The 22532-nt window shown below is 36.7% G+C and overlaps 1 long non-coding RNA gene and 2 pseudogenes across 1 annotated transcript; all 3 read left to right on the plus strand.

The window, feature by feature from the left end:
• The first annotated feature begins 641 nt into the window (after positions 1-641).
• On the plus strand, positions 642-14353 carry LOC120122784 (annotated as a pseudogene).
• On the plus strand, positions 2870-3618 carry LOC120122577. Its single transcript, XR_005516095.1, has 3 exons — positions 2870-2953; positions 3061-3163; positions 3556-3618. It is a non-coding gene; the product is annotated as an uncharacterized LOC120122577 (long non-coding RNA).
• A 470-nt stretch (positions 14354-14823) lies between the features above and the next one.
• Positions 14824-16882, plus strand: LOC120122575 (annotated as a pseudogene).
• Positions 16883-22532: the final 5650 nt, after the last annotated feature.

Raw genomic sequence — 22532 nt, forward strand, 5'->3', positions numbered from 1 at the left:
TATTTAGAATTTCATTTGTTAAAAAAATAAATATAGAACAAGACAATTTGGTAAAATATACATTCTAGTAATATTTTATTCCTTCAACCAAACACTGTAATCTTACATTCCTGCCAAACCAACCAAACACAGTAATGTAACATTCTCAATAATCTTATTATCTGGTAATCTTTTATTCCCACAGTAATCTTTTATTTCCACTGGTAATCTTATATTCCGTGAACCAAACGCACCCTAAGAAATAAATTTTGTGCTAAAGAATTTAATCCTTCTTTATTTGCTTTATTTCCTCATAATCATATCTTTTTATTTATACCAATCAAAATACAAAAAGGGCAAGCAAGGTGGCTTGGTTCGAGTGCGGGCAGTTCCATATTAACATCACACAGCGTTTGCAACACGTGTCCTATAACGAGCCCCGGCTTATCGTTTGGCGGCAAGATGAACAAAGTCAGATCGTCTTCCTCGAAAGAGACGGACGAGATAGCGATCCCGTCTTTGGTTTCATTATAATATTACATAAACAGAAAGAAAATAATATTCCAAAGCTAATAATAAACTTCCAGCAGGGCTACGCTAATATAGAAGAAACATAGAAACGGCTCCCACTATACTTGCTTGTCTGCTTTGAAGAAACTGTAATCAACCGTCCCTCACCAATTCACTTTCTTCTTCGTTTTTTGAAAAGCCTTTTGAAGTTCGGTTATCCCAAAGCAGAATTTGGATTTGCATACATTACTTCTGGCTCTGCACTTGGCCTTGGAATCCGAGAGTGTTGGCTTAGGAAGAATCCATGTTTGGTAATGTTAAGAAGCTGGTGGAGAAGGCTTCCATTTCTAAGAAGGTAAAATTTATCATTTACTTTTCCGATTGTGATTTTCACTTTTCGTTTTCGATTCGCACTAGTTTGTATCCGGAGATTTCTCTCTTCTAAAATTAAAAACTATAGTTTAAGCTGATGGGATTTCGATTCAGAGTTTTGTTTTTTCAAGTCTGAACTAATTGCAAATCAGATATAGTTTCAAGTACTAGACGCATTGCGTACTGTACTGGTTGAAATTTGGAATCGTTAACACTTTGAATCCCATTTCCCCCTTTTTATTTCACCTTTCCCAGGTCCCCTCTGAGGAGGTTTAATCAAGTTTACTTGTAGTCTTAGATCACCATGTCAAATCCACATTTAACAACTGTTACAAAAATTACTCGTATACATATACAGTTGTAACTTTAAAAGAAGTAACTCATGCCACCAGATTTTGAAAAGAAGAAAGCTTTCCCTGAAACGTTTGGTGCTATGTCTTTAGCTGCAGGGCAGGGTTAAAATCAGGAAATTTGTGTCAAACGGTTTAAATTGAATTTTTAATTTTCGGGAGAGCCAAAAATGCATTTCCCCCCCATTTAACTAAGGAGTAAGGAGTTAAAAGGACTTAATTGAATTAATACTGTTTGGAAGGTACTAAAGATACAACTTTACTATTTAATCAAGGCCGCTGTGGCGTATCCCTTGTGTTGAGGCTTTGGATGTAGACTTCTTCCATTTCTATCCGGATGGATACCTATAATTCTAGTTAGTAACAAAATTTAGGATACTCAACTTTGATTTGGTTGGTGGAAGTTTAAAAATCACCAGTAAAACCTGTCCATGTTATAGTCGGTGCTGTTTTTATTGCAAGTAAGATTGGATGTGGACAATCCATGGGACCCCATCCATTTGTTTTGTCTTCTGTGCACCCACTCAAAAGCAACTTTATTTATTATTTATAATAAATTGGATGAGATTAGTGGCAGAAATTTCATAAAACTTGATCAAGAATCAAGATAATGGTCTTACTATTTCATCATTGCAGAACTACTACATTATCTTTTAAGTTGACAGTTAGTAAAAGTTAAAAGAATAAAGTAAAAGGCCAATATAAAATTTATTAGCATCATCAATATTTGATTCTAACTTTTTTTCAATAGTAACTTTCTGGGCCTATACTGTTAGAGCTAGCAAGAAAAATGCATCTGGGAGTAACAAGCTTATGACACTATTACTGTTTCTATTTCAGCCTGGAGGAAATTCTGTTGGTTTGAAAGCAAGTGATGTGGACCCACATTTGGTATTTCATTATGTTATACCGTTGGGTTGTTGCATGTTTTCTTATGATTCTGTTCAAAAGATACTTGCAATATCTACTGTGTAAGCCTCTTTTCTCTCTCTTAATTACTTGCTTGATAAGTAATTGCTAAGTCATTTTTCACTTCATTATTGGACATATAGTTTACAGAAGGTTAATTCTTGAATATCCTTCTTCACCGATCCGTGCAGATGCATCTGAAATCTGATTGTATGGTGATAACCATATACTACAAGCTGTTTATTATTTAAGTAATTTTTCATTTTCAGGGATGGAAGAATTAAACTCTTTGGGGGAGATAACTCTCAAGCACTACTTGAATCTGATGACACGGTGCCAAGCAAGTTTTTGGAGGTCTTTTGTTACTTTCGATTGTGGTTCTTCCGATACATATCAAATTATCATTGATATGCTATATCAGTATTTCTTTTTGCCTTGTAAAACTCATTTTCTCTTTTTCATCAAGTTATTCAGAATTACTAATATGAACCGTTATCTCTATTCAGTTTTTCCAGAATCAAGGCATCGATATAAATGTAAATCTCAAGAACCATATTGAGGCAAGTTACTTGCTTGGTCAATTGTTGGGTCTGTTAGATTAGATATAACAGTAGTCTACTTTTAACATCACCAGAATCAGTATTGCCTATGTTTTCTTGCTTTATATTTTACCAATAAATATGTTTTGTTTTCCCTCTTTTTCCGATGGGAATTCATTTTTCTATGGAAATTTTAATGTAGATTTGAGACCTGGGAAAGAGGCTCTTGTCTCATGTACATGTCTTTAAAGAAGAAATTACTTCTTTCACGGTTATGCAAACTGGTCCCTACATGTAAGTCTATCTTTGGTTCTTAGCTCCACTGTGGGTTATTTCAACTTTCAAGATAAGCACATGCAGAATTTGAACTTCACTTGTCGATTTAATTTCTGAATTTGCAGGTATGTTGGAGACTCTGATGGCAACATCAAGATTTTAAAGATTGAACAAGAAGTATGTAATGTTGTACAAATGAAATACACTTACCTTTCTCAGCCTCTCATGGTAAGGACAACATACATATCAGCTTAAGCTTTGAAGTGTGTTGTTAAGCATAATCATGCGACATTATCTTTTAATAAATAAACTTTACAAGGTTCAAGCTTTATGCCTTCAAGATGTTCTTGTTTACTCTCTACAAGGCTTGGGAGACAATGACATCATTTTGCTTTCCCTGATGACAAAATATTGAAACGGATAAAGCATGCTACTTGATTCATTTGGAGTTTCCAAATGACTCCTTTCCTAGAAACCTACTTACTGCCCCTCTTTGATTACTGTACATACTTTTCATGTGTTAGTTCTGTTGCAGCCATTCCGAGAATTCTTGAAGTTTACTTTGTGGTACCATGTCCTACATTACTGATATATCTAACTTGATTAACCATCTTGTTTAGGAAATCCAACGGAAGTTTTAGCTGATAGGGCTGTTATCTCCATACTCCCTCAGCCAACAGCTAAAAGAAAAAGGTACTCTTACTTTCTAATTCTGTTAATTTTCGTGTATAATTTAAGTTCCTGGGAGATGCCATTTTTCAAGTACCCTTGACTCTTATTATAGTGAGGATTTCTGGCATCTAGACACATTTGTGTTTCTATACTTCATTTCTTTACCTTTTATTCAAACTTTATTGTGTTATCTCAGCAGTGAATATTTTCTCACGTGTTGCTCATTTCACTACAGAATTCTTATAATATTTAGAGACGGCTTTATGATTTTGTGGAAAATTCGAGAAAGCAAAGCTATTTTGGTTACAGGTGAAAGTATGTTCCAATCAGTACAAAATGAAGCAAAACATGTGACTTCTGCATGCTGGGTGTGCCCTTTTGGTAGTAAAGTTGCTGTTGGTTACAATTGTTAGGAAAATAAACCCAGTACAAGTAATTTCCCTATAACCAGATTAGTGAGAATGCGAAATAAAAGCGGAAAAATAATACCCGAAAATTGATAACGGAGTTCAGCCAATTGTGCTTACGTCTCCGGGCTGCTGCAGATCTTTTACTAAGAGAGAAAATTTACAGGTGTTTACAAAACACTCACTACTCACAAGAAAGCTCTCTAGTATAGGAAGAAAGAAATGTTTTGGGATGATTTTGAAGCTAAATGAGCTAGAGTATTTATAGTTGAAACTAGGGACTAATCTTGTAATTACCCTAAAATACAATGGCTCAATTTGGTGATTAACCCTTGCCCAAATTCAACAAAATTAGGCAACCTAATTATTGTTGAATTGTGTAGCCGCCCATGCATTGAATTTCCACGCCATGTGCTTTTGAATTTCAACAATCTCCCACTTGAAGACTGATTTTAATCTGTCTTCACACCTCGATCAATGCAGCAGCTTTTCTAGTCTTGTTACTCTAGCATGCCAACTGAAGTTGAACACAACTTCAGTTTGTCTGTGGTCACCGTCTTTGTCAACATGTCTGCCGGATTTTGAGCTCCACTAATCTTTTCAAGTTTCAAAATCCCATCTTCCAGAAGAGACCGGATAAAATGATATCGCAATTGTATATGCTTCGTCCTGGAATGAAAAGACGGATTCTTCGCTAGATGGATAGCACTTTGGCTGTCGCAATACAAGACATTGTTTTCTTGTTTATTGCCTAACTCTTCCAAGAAACTTTGGAGCCAAACCATCTCCTTGCTGGCTTCCGTAACAGCGACATATTCTGCTTCAGTTGTGGAGAGAGCAACTATCTTCTGTAGTTGAGAAACCCAACTCACTGCGGTTCCTCCTAGAGTATAGACATACCCTGTAGTGCTTCTTCTGATGTCGACTTTTCCGGCTAAGTCAGCATCTACATAGCCTGTTAGTATCGTATCTCCACCTTTGAAATAAAGTACTTTGTTTGTAGTACCCCGCAGATATCTGAGGATCCATTTGACTGCTTCCCAGTGTACTTTTCCCGGATTATTCATGTACCTGCTAACAGCTCCCACTGCTTGAGCAATATCTGGTCTGGTACAAACCATGGCATACATTAGACTTCCAATTGCTGAGGCATACGGCACCTTCACCATGTGTGCACGTTCTTCCTCCGTCTTTGGTGACTGTTCTTTGGAGAGTCTAAAATGAACACCTAAAGGTGTACTTACTGGTTTAGCATCTTGCATGTTGAACCTGGAGAGTACTTTGTTGATGTATTCAGCCTGTGATAACATCAAAGTCCCCGACTTTGTGTCTCTCTTGATCCTCATCCTAAGAATCTGCTTTGCAGCGCCCATATCCTTCATAGCAAACTGCTTCGACAATTTTGCTTCAAGTTTATAATCTCTTGCATATCTGAGCCTGCAACGAGCATGTCATCAACATACAATAATAAAATAATGAAGCTGTTGTCGAACCTCTTGATGTAGCAACAATGATCTGCTTGGCATCTTGTAAAACCACTGCTACTCATGAAACTATCAAACTTCTTGTACCACTGTCTAGGAGCTTGTTTTAAACCATACAAGCTCTTTTTCAACCTGCATACCAGGTTTTTCTTGTTTGCCTCTATGAAACCTTATGGCTGCCTCATATAGATTTCTTCCTCCAAATCACCATGAAGGAAAGCTGTCTTTACATCTAACTGCTCAAGATGTAAATTCTCTGCAGCTACAATTTTCAACACCAGTCTGATTGTAGACAGTTTTACGACTGGAGAGAAAATTTCATTGTAGTCAATACCTTCTTTTTGCTGAAAGCCTTTGACAACCAATCTTGCTTTGTAGCGTTTTCTCCCATCGTGCTCTTCTTTGATCCTGTAAATCCACTTGTTATGGAGCGCTTTCTTGCCTGGTGGTAATTTAGCTAATTCTCACGTCTGATTTAACATAAGTGAATCCATCTCATCTTTCATGGAAGACTCCCACTTGACTGAATCATCCACATGCATCGCTTCATCATAGCACTCGGGTTCACCATTGTCAGTCAGCAACAAGTAGTGCAAAGAAGGCGAATACCGTTGGGTTGGTTTAGGAATTCTGGAGGAGCGTCTCAGTTCTGGTGTGTGGTTCTTCCTCTTGAACTGTTTCAGGACTGATCTGAACATCATTTCCAGAAATCTCCTCGAACTCAGCAAATTCCTTTGTTTCAGCTTCGATATTACTTGATTCTGCGGTTGACCTGTCTTTGTACATCACATTTTCATTTAAAATGACTTCTCTGCTTCTGATGATCTTTCGATTTTCGTAGTCCCAAAACCGGTAACCGAACTCATCACCACCGTAACCAACAAAGACACATTTGTTGGACTTGGCATCAAGTTTACTTCTTTCAGCAGAGTTTATGTGTACATAAGAAATACAACCAAACACTCTTAAGTGTGAAAGGTTTATTTCTTTCTTGCTCCAAGCTTCCTCTGGTATTCCGCCATCCAAAGGAACTGAGGGCCCACGGTTGATCAGGTAAGCTGCAGTGTTGATAGCTTCAGCCCATAGAAATTTGGGCAATCCGGCATGTATCCTCATGCTTCTGGCACGTTCATTTAGAGTTCTGTTCATGCGCTCTGCTACACCATTCTGTGTTGGTGTTATGGGAACTGTTGTCTCCATCTTGATCCCATTGTTTGCGCAGAAATCTCTGAATCTACTGTCTCTGTACTCTCCTCCATTGTCAGACCTCAACCGCTTGACTTTCAAACCAGTCTCATTTTCCATCATGGCCTTCTATTTTCTGAAGGTATCAAAGACTTCTGATTTCTTCTTCAGAAAATAAACCCACACCTTCCTTGTTGAATCATCGATGAAGGTGACATAATATAGTGAGCCTGCAAGAGATGGAACTGGGGATGGTTCCCATACATCAGTATGAATCAATTCTAACCTTTCTGCCTTGGGAGTCTTGCCAATCTTTGTAAAGCTGACTTTCTTTTGTTTTCCAAAGATGCAATCCTCGCATAGTCCGACATCTACATTCTTTAGATCCGGCAGCTTCCCTTTTGATAAAAGTATCTTCATCCCTTTCTCGCTCATATGGCCAAACCTTTGGTGCCATAGGTTTGATTTTCCATCAGCATCTGCTACTGCAATGATATTCTCTAAATTTGAGGTTACATAGAGAGTACCAGTCTTCTTACCACGAGCAATGACGAGTGCTCCTTTGGTAATCTTCCATTCACAGCCTGAAAAAGTTGTACTATATCCTTCTCCATCAAGCTGTCCAACAGAAATCAGATTTCTTTTGAGGCCAGGAATATGTTTCACTCCTGTCAGCTTCCAGGTGGTCTGGTTTGGCAACTTTAATCGGATATCTCATTTTCCGACGATCTTCAAGGTTTCATCATCAGCAAGATGAACCTTCCCAAAATCACCACTGACATAGTTCTCCATGATTTCTTGGCATGGGGTGGAGTGGAAAGATGCCCCTGGATCCATGATTCAATCGGACTGTTGACGCTTAGAATCATGGCATCACCTGTCTCCTCTGTCACGTTGGCAGATTCCTGTGCGCCGGTATTTTTCTTCGGTGCTCGGCAATCTCTTTTGAAGTGACCCTTCTTGCCGCAATTATAACAGGTAAAATATTTATTTCCTGTTCTTGATTTTTCCCTTCTGGATTTCGATCTGCTACGATTTGAATTCCTTTTTGAAGTTCTCCCTCTGGACTCCGTGTGCAAGGCTGAGGAGGTTGATGTTTCACCCGATTCTCTTCGTCGAATTTCTTCGCTCAGTACCAGATCCCGAACATCGTCGTATTTTAATTTGCTGTTTCCCGACGAACTGCTGACTGCTGTAACGGTAGCATTCCAACTGTCTGGTAGAGATGATAAGAGAATTAAAGCTCGAACTTTATCATCGAATTCAATTTCCACTTAACTCAACTGGGTTGTGATTGTGTTGAGTTCATTTAGGTGTTGTGCCACCGATGCCTCTTCCGCCATCCGCAAATTGAATAATCACCTCATCAAATGAACTTTGTTTGAGGCCGATGGCTTCTCATACATACTGGAGAGAGCAGCCAAAGACACGCCGTGGTCTTTTCCTTTGCTATGTTGAAAGCAACATTGCGGGATAACGTCAGTCGGATAACTCCGAGGGCTTGTCTGTCAAGAAGAGCCCAGTCTTCATTCTTCATGCCCTCTGGTTGTTTTCCTGATAGGGGTTGATATAGATTTTTCTGGTACAGAAAATCTTCAATTTGCATCTTCCAAAATCCAAAGTCCGCACCATCGAACTTTTCAATTTTCACCTTCCCTTCGTCTGCAGCCGTCGCTCCCACTCGAATCTGGCTTCTTTGGATCGTTTTTGACAATTTCTGTGAACCGCCGTGTATTAGAACACCTCCGTCGACAAACTCGTATCGCCGACCGAATTTCACTATTCACAAAATTCACTATTCACGTGAATAGTAACCTCGCAGAAAAATTGACAAAATTTATAACCAAAAGCTCTGATACCAGTTGTTAGGAAAATAAACCCAGCACAAGTAATTTCCCTATAACCAGATTAGTGAGAATGCGAAATAAAAGCGGAAAAATAATACCCGAAAATTGATAACGGAGTTCAGCTAATTGTGCTTACGTCTCCGGGCTGCTGCAGATCTTTTACTAAGAGAGAAAATTTACAGGTGTTTACAAAACACTCACTACTCACAAGAAAGCTCTCTAGTATAGGAAGAAAGAAATGTTTTGGGATGATTTTGAAGCTAAATGAGCTAGGGTATTTATAGTTGAAACTTAGGGACTAATCTTGTAATTACCCTAAAATACAATGGCTCAATTTGGTGATTAACCCTTGCCCAAATTCAACAAAATTAGGCAACCTAATTATTGTTGAATTGTGTAGCCGCCCATGCATTGAATTTCCACGCCATGTGCTTTTGAATTTCAACAACAATAATGGAGAGGTTCTCATATGCAGTGTTCCCACATCAATGCAATCCGAAATTTGCATTCAAAATGCTCCTATTTGTAAACTCATTCTTGGATTTAAATCAGAAAAGACTCCAATAACATCTTTAAAATGGGGTTATACTGATGCATAAGCCACTCGACTGTATGTCATGGGTGCCTCTGATGTAGCCTCAAGCCTGCTGCAGGTTCATATTTATTTTGTTATCATTATCCATGGTCTCCGATATGACATATATCTTTTAATATTTTGCTTTCAAGTTTTAGCCCAGTTAAGAAGGATGAGAGACAACTATTATAGGCATTTTAACATGAAAACCTTAATCAATTATTGGATGTAATTTTTGACTATTAAGATTATGATGAGGCAGGTAATCTTATTGAACGAGCATTCTGAAACTCGCACAATTAAACTTGGGCTTCATTTGTATGAGCCTTGTGTGGATATGGTGATCACTTCAAGTACCACCAAGCAAAGCAAACTTAAACAAGATTTTCTACTTCTGATTGGCAAATCAGGAAATATTTATATGTATGATGATTTCTCTATTGAGAAGTATCTTCTGCAATGCCAATCAAAGTCTCCACCCTCTCTCCCAAAGGAGGTAATGGTGAAGATGCCACTTGTAGATTCAAGCATCACAGTCTCAAAGCTCATCACTGACAACCCTTATGCATTAAGTTCAGATGAGGTAAGTTAATTGGAATATTTGTTTTCTGTTCTGCTACCTTTGTCATTTCTTTCTTTGGATAAGTAACTTGTCTAGTGTTTTTTTTCTTCTGCTGCTTCTGCATTTTCTCGGGTCTTGCAGAATTACATTCAAGTTGTCAAGGATATTCCATCACTTGTTCCCTTGGAGTCAAGTCGAAAGCTGGAGGTCACTCAAACTCATACCAATTTAATGGATTTGGGAAGATAAAAAACCTTTACACAACTGGACCGTGATGGAGCCATTAATTTTTGGGATTTATCATGCCCCTTCCCTATACCGGTTCTGTCATTAAAGCGACAAGTAATATAAATTTAAGAAACTTTTAGTTTCCATGCTGCATTAAATTTCATAAGAAAGCAAGCTGGGAGATTGGTTATTTTTATTAAAAATATTAATTTCTAGATTATTGCACATTGGCTGGATTCTGCTTTTGCTTCTTGTTTTTATTTTTACCTTTTTTCTTAATGCAGAGGAGATGATTTTACTTTAAGTGGTATACCACTGACGGCATTATATTTTGATGGAAACTCTAGGACTCTCATTTCTGGTGACCAGAGTGGAACGGTAATATCTACTGGGGATAGTTTTGTTGAAGTAAATGATTTCTTCTGTTATGTAACTTTTTTCTTCTTCTATTATGAATACCTCAGGTTCGCATCTTTAGGTTCAAGGCAGAGCCATATACTGCAGAAAACAGTTTCATTTCTTTCCAAGGTATTTTTAAGTATACCTTTGGATTGAGAGGTTTTGAAGTTGGGTTTAGCAGTTATTTCTGGGTTTGTGTCATATTCCTGCCTTTTTTTTTTGGTATATGCAACAAAACAATCTATTCCATGTTTCTTTTCCTTTGAACGTGAAACATAAGTATGAATGGGTAGCAGTTCAACCATTTATAAGAAGTATAGTTCAGATGTTCTATCAAATTTTAGATCTCAATTGCATACTCTTTTTCTGCTCTCAGTATATCCTAAAAGTGATCACCATGGTATATTCTCCTTTTTCTTTCTGTTTCATCTTTTCTGGTCCAGGAAGCATAAAGAAAAGGAACAATCATATAATCCACAGTGTAAAGGTCATTAAGGTTAATGGTTCTGTACTCTCACTAGCAATATGCCAGAAAACAAGACGTCTTGCTATTGGATCTGACTGTGGAGATGTAAGCTATTTTTCTTTTGATTCTTTCCTTCTACATGTAATTCACAAGTAGTTTGAAACTTTTGGCGGTTCAGCTGATAGTGGAGGAAGTAACAGTGGCATGTTAGTGTAATATTTTTTTTTTAAACTTTCAACTCTATAAACAGGTTCTCTAGTTGAAACTGAAGGCCTCGATATCATATTTCAAGGTCATATTGCAAGTGATATCTGTCCTGGCATCATCTCAATGCATTTTAAAACCTGAAGTCTGCAAAATTTTGAGAAGAATGTTTTGGTGGTTGCAACAAAGGATTCATCAGTTCTGGCCTTTGATAGTAATTCTGGGAACATGCTGGGTACTAGTATGGTTCAACCCAAGAAACCCTCTAGAGCTCTATTTATGCAGATTTTGGGTATGTGCTACTGTTAGCTTGCTTCCTAAAATAAGTACTAGATAGCATAATACATTTATTGAACATATAAATCTGATATCATTAAGTACAAAATTGTGGCTGCCTGTTTTTTCAACATTGTAGAACTCGGTGAAAAAGTATTCCTTATTTGTATTCTACAGATTGGCAGGATATATCAGTTAGAGAAGCAAATATATCTATTGGTCTCCTGTTGAGGAAGGCATACCAAAGAAATCTTTCATACTTGTATGCTCTGAGAAGGCTGCATATGTCTATTCCTTGATTCAAACCATTCAGGTAATCAGCACATTATTTCTGTTGGTACTCATCATTTGTACCCAGCCCGCCCTGCCCTTCAAAACAAAAATGAGGGTATACTTACACCTTTCTTTTTGACTCAGGGAGTTAAAAAAGTGCACTACAAGAAGAAGTTTCATTCCACTTCTTGCTGCTGGGCCTCAACATTTTATACTGCTCCTGATGTTGGCCTTATACTCCTCTTCACTAGTGGAAAAGTTGAAATAAGGTGACGGTCATTTATATTAGTCTGTGCTTTTACGAATCGATTTATACCAAATAAAAATGGGTCTGGACTGAATGTTCAATACGTTGTAATGCTTTGATATTGGAAACGATGTATTTTTTGCAAATTTACTTCTGGAATTGGTCTCATGAATATCAACAAAAATCTTGTGTTTGTAATATAAGGTCCTTGCCAGAGTTATCCTTGTTTAAGGAAACATCAATCAGAGGTTTCAGATATTATGCACCAAAACCAAATTCATTATCTGACAGTTCAATATGCTCTTCAAATTCTGGAGACTTTGTAATGGTACAACATAATTATTAATTTTACTACTTTATATTAATATATATTGTTCGAGGGGATGGTTTTGATATACTCTTACTCCTTTTCACAGGTGAATGGTGATCAAGAATTCTTCATTTTCTCAGTTTTGCTTCAGAAGGAAATTTTTAGGTGTATAATGTTCTAGAAAGTTCTGTGTGATTGTCTTTATTACTTATCTTTGTAACCATTCTTTTCTGCCATGTCCTGACAAAAGCTTATCTCACTGGAAGGAGAGCACTATTACTTCATAGCTTTCATAGGAAATTTAAATGCAAATATAGCCACTGTAATCATTTTATTTTCCATAAAGAGAAAAAGATTACCATGTTCTTCCTGTTCTGCTTTCTATTTGTCTACACCTATTGCAAACTGAAATTAAAGTTCAAAAAGACCCTTAAGGTTCCCTTTTTTCTTGTCTTATGGGTCTTTGATGAGGACATAATTAAGTATTAACTTGTTTCATAGGAATTTGGACTTTGTCAGCCATGTGTACAGAAAAGATCTAATGCTTACTCAGGAAGTGCTTGCCTCTGGAGCCACAGTTCAGAAGGAGAAGAAAAAGGTAGATAATGGGTTGCACTGCTTGGTCTCTGTACTAGATACAACCTTCTGAAACTGATGATTTTCCTGAAAATGTTACTTATTTGGCATGTCAGGGAATTTTTGGCTCCGTCCTCAAAGACATAAAAGGCAGTAAAAAAGCATTTTCCTGAAATGGAGACAAGATACTAGAGAAAGTATTGACGAGCTTTCTACCATCTTTTCAACTGCTAATTTTATCTGCGAGGTTGAGAATAAAGATAACCAGACTGTGGATGAGGATGAAATGGAATTAAACATAGGTAATCGTGTTGCATGCAGGGATCATGATATATTGTGTATTGTATGTTGTGGGAGTTGAGTATTTCATGTCTTCTGCTTATTACTTCAAATAGGCTGTCGGTGTATGGCTGATTTTCACGAGGAATTTGCTATGCATTTAGTGATTGTCAAGTTCTTGCATCAGCATAATCCGATTCTTTTTTTCCCCACTTTTTCTTTTCCCTCTCTTTGAAGATGATATTGACATTGATGATCCTGGAGAGAAACCCAAAGAGAAGAATATCCTAGCAGCTTTTAATAAGCATAAACTTAAGTTTCAGGCTTTTACAGCAGGTCTGTTCTTTTATCTATTCGTGAATCAACAGAACACCCCCCCCAAACCACACACACACAGACACAATTAATGTACTTGCTTTATAATAAATGATTGCACATTTTCAGGTAAACTGAAGCAGATGAAGGTTAAAAATGAGAAAACTATCCCAGAAGAAAAACCGCAAGATGAGAAGTCCAGTGCTGTTGATCAAATCAAGAAAAAATATGGGTTTTCTTTGCAAAGTGTCAGTATTTGCTCTGATTGCAAGCTTCCTGTATTTGATTGTTTTGTTAGTTACCACAACACGTATAGGTTAGCTTGGTATTTTTAAAATACTCTTTGATAATTCGTTCCATTTATTTTCTTTGAGAAACAGTGGTGGAGATAGTAAAGGATTTTGAAAAGTTGTAATTGATCATGCCAACCAAAGACCTTGGATATATGATGAATACCGCCTGATGTGCTTTCCAATTTATCTTGCTAGCATGACAATAAGTTTCATTTTTGAATTAGATGAGATTAATCATGATCATACTATTGTTGTAGAATATAGTCCTCGAGTCTTTTGTCATGGACAGAGTGAATAGCAGTTCCGCAGACCTTAGATGTTTAATCCATGTGAACCATGTGAAAGCAGGAAAACTATGGTCCTTTTATCCTTGGGTGCAGGAAACAAGTGCAGCTAAAATGGCAGAAAGCAAGCTTCAGGACAATGTGAGGAAGTTGCAGGTATATTTGTTGAATTGTTGAAGTTTTATTGATTGATATTAGTGATTTATTCATGACGTCACATGGATGATGGATGTTGGTTCCACATGCATATGGTTTTTGAAATGGAGATGTTTATTGTAAAAAAAAAGTTTTCATTAAAATAAATGTTAAGGAAAAAATAATGAAACGTTGAAACATGTGTTGGGCAGGGAATCAGCTTAAAGACTATAGAGATGCAAGAAAATGCAAAATCATTCTCTTCCATGGTAAGAGAATTGCTGCGGGCTAAAGAACAAGAAGACAAATGAATCTCCTACATCGTAATATAAATATTGTTTTGTTTGAAAATGTTTTTTGTTTATTTATGTGTCCATGTTTGTATAGCAGTGAAAAATCAGAGTACTTCATTGAAATTAAATACATTCTTTCTTTTCTTTCCTTTTACGAGGTATTCATTTTATTTATGAGATACAATTATAAATTCAATGTATTTCTATTTCTACACTTTCAACTATTTCATTTTTATTATGATTTAAAAATGTTCATGAAATTAAAAACATCTCTCTGCTTGTGAGTTGTTAATTACTTTCTACTAATACAAAATAGTAGAAGAAGTGGGGGAGGCCTACTTGTAGAAAAATTGAAAAGTTTCTTATTTGTAAATCACATGCTTGTGTTATTAAAAGCAATGGCAAAATATGCAGCCCACCTTTAAGCTGCATGTAATTGACTATTCAGATGCTTTTTATGTTATTAAAAAGAACAAACAATTTAAAACAAGTGGGAAAAGAAGAACGTAATAAAGCCATGGTCCATGACCATGACTGAGAGTCATGCAATCTTGTCTTTCTTGACCGGTACATCTTCAGTCCTGTCTATCCTTTTCCTTTCTATTCTACCTTTTTCCACATTTCTGCATTCATGCTCTCTTCTTCTTCTTCATGGACTCAACTCAAACCGCTTGCCACATAACGCTCTCAGTCTCCGAAAATACCATCAACAAAGGTTACTTAATCCCTTACCCTCGCCAAACATAATTAATTCTTGGATTTTCTTTTCTGGGCTTGGTTAAATTCTTCTTGTTTCCTTGTTCCTTGCAGAGTTGATCAGAAGCTTGCATGTATATTGGTTGGAGAGTGGAGAGGGCAATGAGGTGGAGAGAGAGCTTTTGTTCAGAAATGATGGTCCTTACTTGGGAACGGCGTCTGCCCCTCTTCTTCTGTTGCTGGGGTTTCCACCTCGGGAGCTTTTTGAAGGCAGGGTTTGTGGCTTTGCTCTTTTGCTTTTCATGCTCATCGGTTCTTCTTCCTTTGCTTACAAAGTTTTAATGGAGCAATTGTGTTTTGAGTGGTATTTATCAAGCAACTTCTGCGATGTCAAATATAACGCCAACTTAAAGTGATTACACCAAAACCAGGTTAGTAGGCAAAATCAAGGTAAACCCTTAATTGCAAATGGTTGGTGTTTTACTCACCTGGTTTTTCATTATCAAAGTATTAATGTGACAACATAGTCCAGTGATCTCCATTCCAATCTGACCCATGCCTTGAGTTGGAAGTGCAAATGTCTCAACTTCTTCCATTTTCTCCATGTATTTAGAGCAAGTTTTGAGATTCCTTGCTTGGCTTCCATTTTGCTTTAATCATGCTTTAATAACTTAAGTCATCATGCAGAGCTCAAAGCTATTCCGACACTTGCAAATGATTTTCCAGAGGGGGTGTGGCGCAGAAGAAAGGGGACCATCTAGGTAGTCATCTAAGGGAACTTGCAGCAGGGATGGAGATAATCATTTCCACTCAAAAAGAAATCTTCTTGTACTTGATCAGGATCTAAAATTGCCTCCCTGATTCAGTCGCTGCATCTGAGTTGCTGAAATCTAAACGAACAGAACAAAAATGCAACAGGTTCTTTTAGAGCTTCCTCTTTTTCGTAATTGCACGCAAATAAGAAGTCCTATATTCTGTAAAGAAGATTTTATTTTGTGCTTACAATCTTCATAGTTTTATGTACCGAACTGCTCTGCACTCCAAATGGATTAATGTTGTCCTAAAACGCAAAGTTCAGCGTTAAAATGAGAAAAAAGAGAGAATGTTTTTCATGTATTCATCCCCGTAAAATGTGAAAAGGTATTACGTGTTGGTGGATAATGATTGATCTATTTGTTCGGCATTTTACTAGCTGTCTTGAGAAATACTTGGGAAGATTATTTGAAGCTATAGAACATATGATAATCTATGAGGTTATCCAGAAGCAGATGGATTTGCATGAATTTTTCTACCATTTATGAAGCATGATGTCTTCAAGACTGGAAGCAGCGAAAAAGAAAGAAAAAAAAAGAGCAGGCTCGAAGGATGTAACCAGAATTTCTCTTGAAGATCTTGCAAAATACTTTGATCTTCCGATAGTGTGGAAGCTTGTAGAAATTTGAATGTTGGTCTCACTGTTCTGAAAAGGAAGTGCACAGAATTCGGTATTCATCGCTGTCGCTGTCCTCACAGGAAGATCAAGTCCCTTGACGGTCTAATTCGTGATCTCCAGGTCCTTTCTCTTTCCCTTTTGCTGTCAAATTGCCTCAAAATAAAAGAAATGAAGGGAAGGAGGTTTGATATTACTGTATATATATATACCTGTTTAGGAAGAAATTCTTTTGTTTTCTTTCTTAACCTCTGAAGACACAAATCATGCAGGAAGAGGCAGAGCAGCGGCAGCAGGATGATGAGCGTGCAGCCTATGTAGTAGCAAAGAGGCGAATGATGCTGGAGACGGAGAAAGAATGCATAGAAAGGGAACCTTGTATTGAATGAAGAGTGAGACGAAGCGGTTTAACAGGATAGCTTCAAGCAAAGACATAAAGGTAGAGCACTTAAAAACCAGTACCTATCAGTTTTGCATGATCAAATGAGTTGAGTAGATGATTGATATATAGAACTAAATATATTGGTTAGTGAAGGACTATAGTGAGATAAACACTTCCTCGTTTGAACATTTTGGCTGGCCAATATATGCTATAGGAGTAGGAGTAAATGGCAGTGTAAACTGTAAAGTTCCCTTTACATGCCTTCATATCTGTGTAGGGTCCTTTAGCTGGTGCTTATATAAAGTAATTAATGATTATTATTGTTATACTCTTTCAACCCTTTTGAATCTCCTCTGCTCAGTACATCAAAATCTTTGGGGAACTTTTCTGCAATGGAAGCCCCAGAATAGTATCTTCATACTCGAAGCACTCAGAGTCTTATACCCCTCGAGAAACCATAACCCTGTGATACGAATCCTAGTAAAACTCACGTGTTATGTCAAAATTAATCGGCAGTCAATCATATCAAGTAGAATTGTCCATCATGACAACCTACATATAGCTATCATGGGACTTATGTCTGTCACCAATATTAAGGGTCACTATAAAATCTCTCGATCAAAACCAAAAGAGGGAATGTGAATCTAATATCCTCACATTCGTCTATCTGCTTTATTAAAGAGAAGAGTTATCGACCGTTCTTCCACCGATTACGACTCTCAACCCAAACTAAAAAGGATGAACTGCATATTACTGCACCAACTCAATTATTTCCATTCCTGGATTCCATACGTCCAATTTTAATCCTTTTGTAAGTCTCTGCTCTCACTTTTGGGATTCATCACGCGCAAATAAGCAAGGTGAGAATTTATGTCATCCAATGAGGCGTTGGTCTTCAAAACCCGCTTGCAGTCTAGTACTAGTAATACTCCTAAGAATTAAGACATATTTTACTAAGGAGTAAAATCAACTCAATGACTCTAAAGAGAACATATAATCATTGAACCAACTTTAGAATAAATTTCATATTTTACAGAAATTGTTTTTGAAGTTGTTTGATATTAAAATCAATTGCATTTACATTTTTTATTTCGATTGCTAAAGTTTAAATGTTTTAAAAATTCAGTGATTACTTGTATAATTTACCTTAAAAATTAATTAATTAACAGAGAGGGCAGCCAGTTATGGATTTCAGATATTCAAAGTGCATCTATCCATTCCCAAGTTTCCACTTCTATTTTTGGCCACACACACTGCCTACTACACTCATTAATTCCATTTCCAATTTCTAATTCAACCCGACAATTAATCACTTCTGAAAATTGCATTACGCATGAAAATAATTTGCTTGATTTTATTCTTCATCAACATCATCTTTGCATCATTTTCTGCAGACACCTGACGTCGTATAAGTCCATCCCCACTTATATATAGAGAGGTTAAATTGTGATCCAGTCCCTACCAATGAAGACCTTGATCTTTAAGTATCTTATAAGTGATACTCTAGTTGAAAATTACAATTTAAAAGAACAAAATTACGTTTCATTTAAAAAAAGTTACAATTTTAAGTTCATAATAAGGTTGACAGAGATTAAGGTTAATATCTTTGAATACATTTTATTTTTTTTATAGTTACTGGTAAACAATAACTATTACAAGACTAGAGGGGGCCATGGTCTTCCCAATTTTTTAGGGTAAAGTACACATTCAGTACTTAAATTGTCATTTTTATTCTGTTTTAGTACATAAATTTTCATTTGTTTCAAAATCATACATATAGTTTACTTTTTGTTTTATTTCAGTACACTTCTTTTAAAAAGTAAGGTACTAAAATGAAATAAAAAGTAAACGTTAGGTATGCTTTTGAAAAAAATGATAGTTTAGGTACTAAAATTGTAGTTTAGCCTTGTTTAAATAATATATATATACACACACATACATAGTTGGTATAATCAATGGTATCTAATTTGTAATCGATTAATCCGAATAGGATATGCAGAGGTGAGAGCGACCCCCAACCCAATTTGCTCTATTCGCAAATATCATAATTTAATCATCTAATCTTATTAAAGGATCTAATGTCTCTTCTCCTTAGACCAACTTATTGTAAGTATATATTTATATATATTAAATTCTTAAATTGGTCCCTTAAAAATTTATATAATAAGTTATTAAATTTAGTTATCCAAGAAAACTGTATACTACCTTAAAATTTGAAAACTACTACTTTAAAATTTAGTTATCATTTATTAAAAAGAGTTATCATTCAATTTTTATTATTATTATTGTATTTTTAAATGAACGTAAATATATTTTGTTGTTATTTCTGATTTCAAGATACAAAAATATTTTTTGTTCTTTTTTTTAGTTGCTCAACTTCTTTGGGTTGAGATTTCAATCAAGTTATTAAGTATTCGACAACTAATATATACATTTTTTAAAAATGGTCCCTAACAACTAATGTTGAGTTTCGCCACTAGATAAGACTAATATTAATTCAGATTCTATTGAGGTCCAAAACAATGGTATTGAATCTTATTCACATAAAGATTACTTTTGAAAATAAAGGCATTTTTAGTTTATATACTAGTGAAAATTATATATATTTTAAAATGGTACCTCACTCCCTTTTATTAAATTTGAATATATAATATTTTTAACAGTTAATTTAGAAATCAAAATCTAAAGAGTACAAATGATAATTAAACCTTATATTACATCAAATTAACTACAGTGCTTGAAGCAAAAGTTGATAAAATTATTGTTAAAATGGTAAAATCATTATATATTGACGAAAAGGGATAGAATTTAGGCGATTTTTCCTGATATATCACCGGTGACCGGTAATATTATCGATCTAACATCGGTCAGACTATATTTCTCGATCTAACACCCTTAGCAGTAAAGCGCGCCCCTTGCACCGCGCTATACGATGATTTGGCGTCACATGGGGTATAGTGCGCCCCCTGCACCGCGCTATACGGTGAGCTGGCGCCACGTGGGTATAGCGCGACCCCTGCAGCGCGCTATACCTGTATATCTGACACGTGGGGTATAGCGCGGTGTAGGGGGCGCGCTATACCCCTAATTCACGTCCTCAACCTCCCTATAAATATCCCCATCCTCAATCACTTTTATCACACTAAATTTTCTCAAATTCTATAAATTTCTCTCAAATACTCTCTTTTTAAGGTATATTTTATAATATTTTTACTATTATGTTTTTACTTTATTTAATATTTTTACATGTGCCCGTAAATTTCAGAGGAAAAAAGCCCAAGAAGTTGTATCTTCTCCTTCGACAAGAGCAAAAGCAACTGGAAGAATGTTGCGATTGCCATCTTGGACAACTGCCAATAATAAAACTTGCTTGTATTTTCCATACAAGAAAGTCTCGTCGATCTGGACCACATGCTTGCAGTATTTGACAGCATTAACGCACTGTGGGTAACTCCAAAAAACTCGGTAGAATTGGCATCGATCGCGAAGAACTCGATCATTATGGTATGCATAGGAGGTTTCGAAGTCCACAATTGTCCCAGGATTCAACGTTCGCACCAGCTTAAACCAACCTGGAAGTTTGTTGTAAGATGCATCCCATTCACCATGAAGTTTGACAATGGCATTTTGTTTTGCCAACCAAGCTTTTTTATAGGAGACAGTGTACCCATACTGCGATTGTATAGCTGAAATCAACACTGCAACAACTATATGAGAGCTTGCTTTGACCATGAGCATGATGGCTTGGCATATCACTTCAGAGTCCAAGTTGGGATGATCTTGGTTGACCCCTCCAGCACAACATGTGTGAGGACCGTTGTATACTGTTAGTTCTCATCTGCTATTTTTCCTCTTCCTCTTCGATACGCGAACCATCCAATTGCATCCGTTTTCGCGCTGGGCACAGTAGCATACATATTTTTCGGTCGTGGAGCGGTCTACTCTGGACTGAACAGAATTACGGATATTGTAATTTTTGATAGCCATCATCGCTTCTTCTTTGCTTGAAAACTCCATGCCTAAAGATAACTCACCATTATTTATTGATGAGTAATACCCATAGTCACCGAGATGAGGCATATCCGCAAATTCTGGCCCGTACATTGCACCATAATCAACTTCATACATGTGTGCAGGAGGGTCAGTTTGTGCCACATTTCCTGGAACTTCATCATCATCGGAGTTGAATTGCGGTGATTCTGGGTCAATTAATAGTTCAGTCTCAACACCATCCGCACCAGGCTCACGAAGCGGTTCTTCTGGTGGAGATGATGGTTCCTCCATGCTCTCCACATTTAGGTCGAAGAACCTACTACTTGCACGCCTTCCCCTTGAACTGGAAGGCATATCGACATTGAGATCGAAAAAGATCGCAGTCGAATGCCTCCCCCTAGAGCTTGAAGTCATCGCGTCAAATGGAAACTGCACAGATGGTTACGTCGATGGCATCTCCATATTAAGGTCAAAGGGATTTGCAGATGAATGCCTTCCCATTGAACTGGACGCAATGTTGCCATACGGATTGTTCGTGAACCTACCTTGGTACATATCGTAAGGAGTTGCGGATGAATATCTCCCCATTATGACATTAAAATCATTACACATTACTGTCGTCGGGCTGTCAACTTGTTTGTTCAGTCAGCCCATAGTGGGAGCTTAATGATTGACCCCGAACAGCACGCACTTAAACAAAATGTGCATACATCTCAATAGCGGCGTCTGAATAATTACTTTGAGCTTCAACCATCATTTCAACATCATCATTGTTCGAAAGTTCAAACGCTGTATAAGTTAATGGCAATAATGATGTTGGAAATCTATACTGCAACGACGACACTCTTCTACTACTTCTAACATGAATCTTCCTCGAAATCTTTGTTATCAGCTCCTCAAGAGTTATGTTTCTCTTGAATGATATTTTAACACGCTCATTTGATACGAAAACAACGCCGGTTTCATCTTCTCGAATTTCACCATCATAATAAACAATAACTGAAAGTCGCGCCGTTATTTGAGTTTAAAAGTGCGGCACTATTAAATCTGCAAAAAAAAATGAAACAAACCTGATTTAATAAATTATATATGAACGAACATATAACACAATAAAATTTTTACACATCAACGTAAATAAATTAAATAATATAATTTAATATTATTACCTGCACCGTAAAACTATTTCGACGTATGCTCCCACTTTCTAATTTTACAAACACAAAAATTAATTGAAAATAATTAGTATAATATTTTTTTCAAATAATCATAATAAACAATAAATATAATAAAAAATTATAACAAAATTACCTTATAACGAAAAATCGCACGAACTTCTAAATAAAATATGAGAAGATTGCCAGAATTATTGACTCGTTGACGGAATTGTTGTATTAATTTATAAGTTGAGAGGAGAGATGTGAGAAATTAACCAATGGAGAATGGTATTTATAGCGAGGAAAGTTATACAAAACGCGGTACCTGATCCGCGCTATATAAAATTATGTCAGAGTAAAGGTATGTCGCGGTACCTGCCCCGCGCTATATAAAATTATGTCGGAAGTAAAGGTATAGCGCGGTTCCTGATCCGCGCTATACCCCTACGTGGCGTATAGCGCGCTGCAGGGGCCGCGCTATACCCACGTGGCGCCAGCTCACCGTATAGCAAGATTCAGGGGGCGCGCTATACCCCACGTGGCGCCAAATCATCGTATAGCGCGATGCAGAGGGCGCGCTTTACTGCTAAGGGTATTAGATACGAAAATATAGTTTAACCGGTGTTAGATCGAT

This window comes from Hibiscus syriacus, unplaced genomic scaffold (genome assembly GCF_006381635.1).
Source record: "Hibiscus syriacus cultivar Baekdansim isolate YM2019G1 unplaced genomic scaffold, ASM638163v2 tig00110387_pilon, whole genome shotgun sequence".
Lineage (NCBI taxonomy): Eukaryota > Viridiplantae > Streptophyta > Magnoliopsida > Malvales > Malvaceae > Hibiscus > Hibiscus syriacus.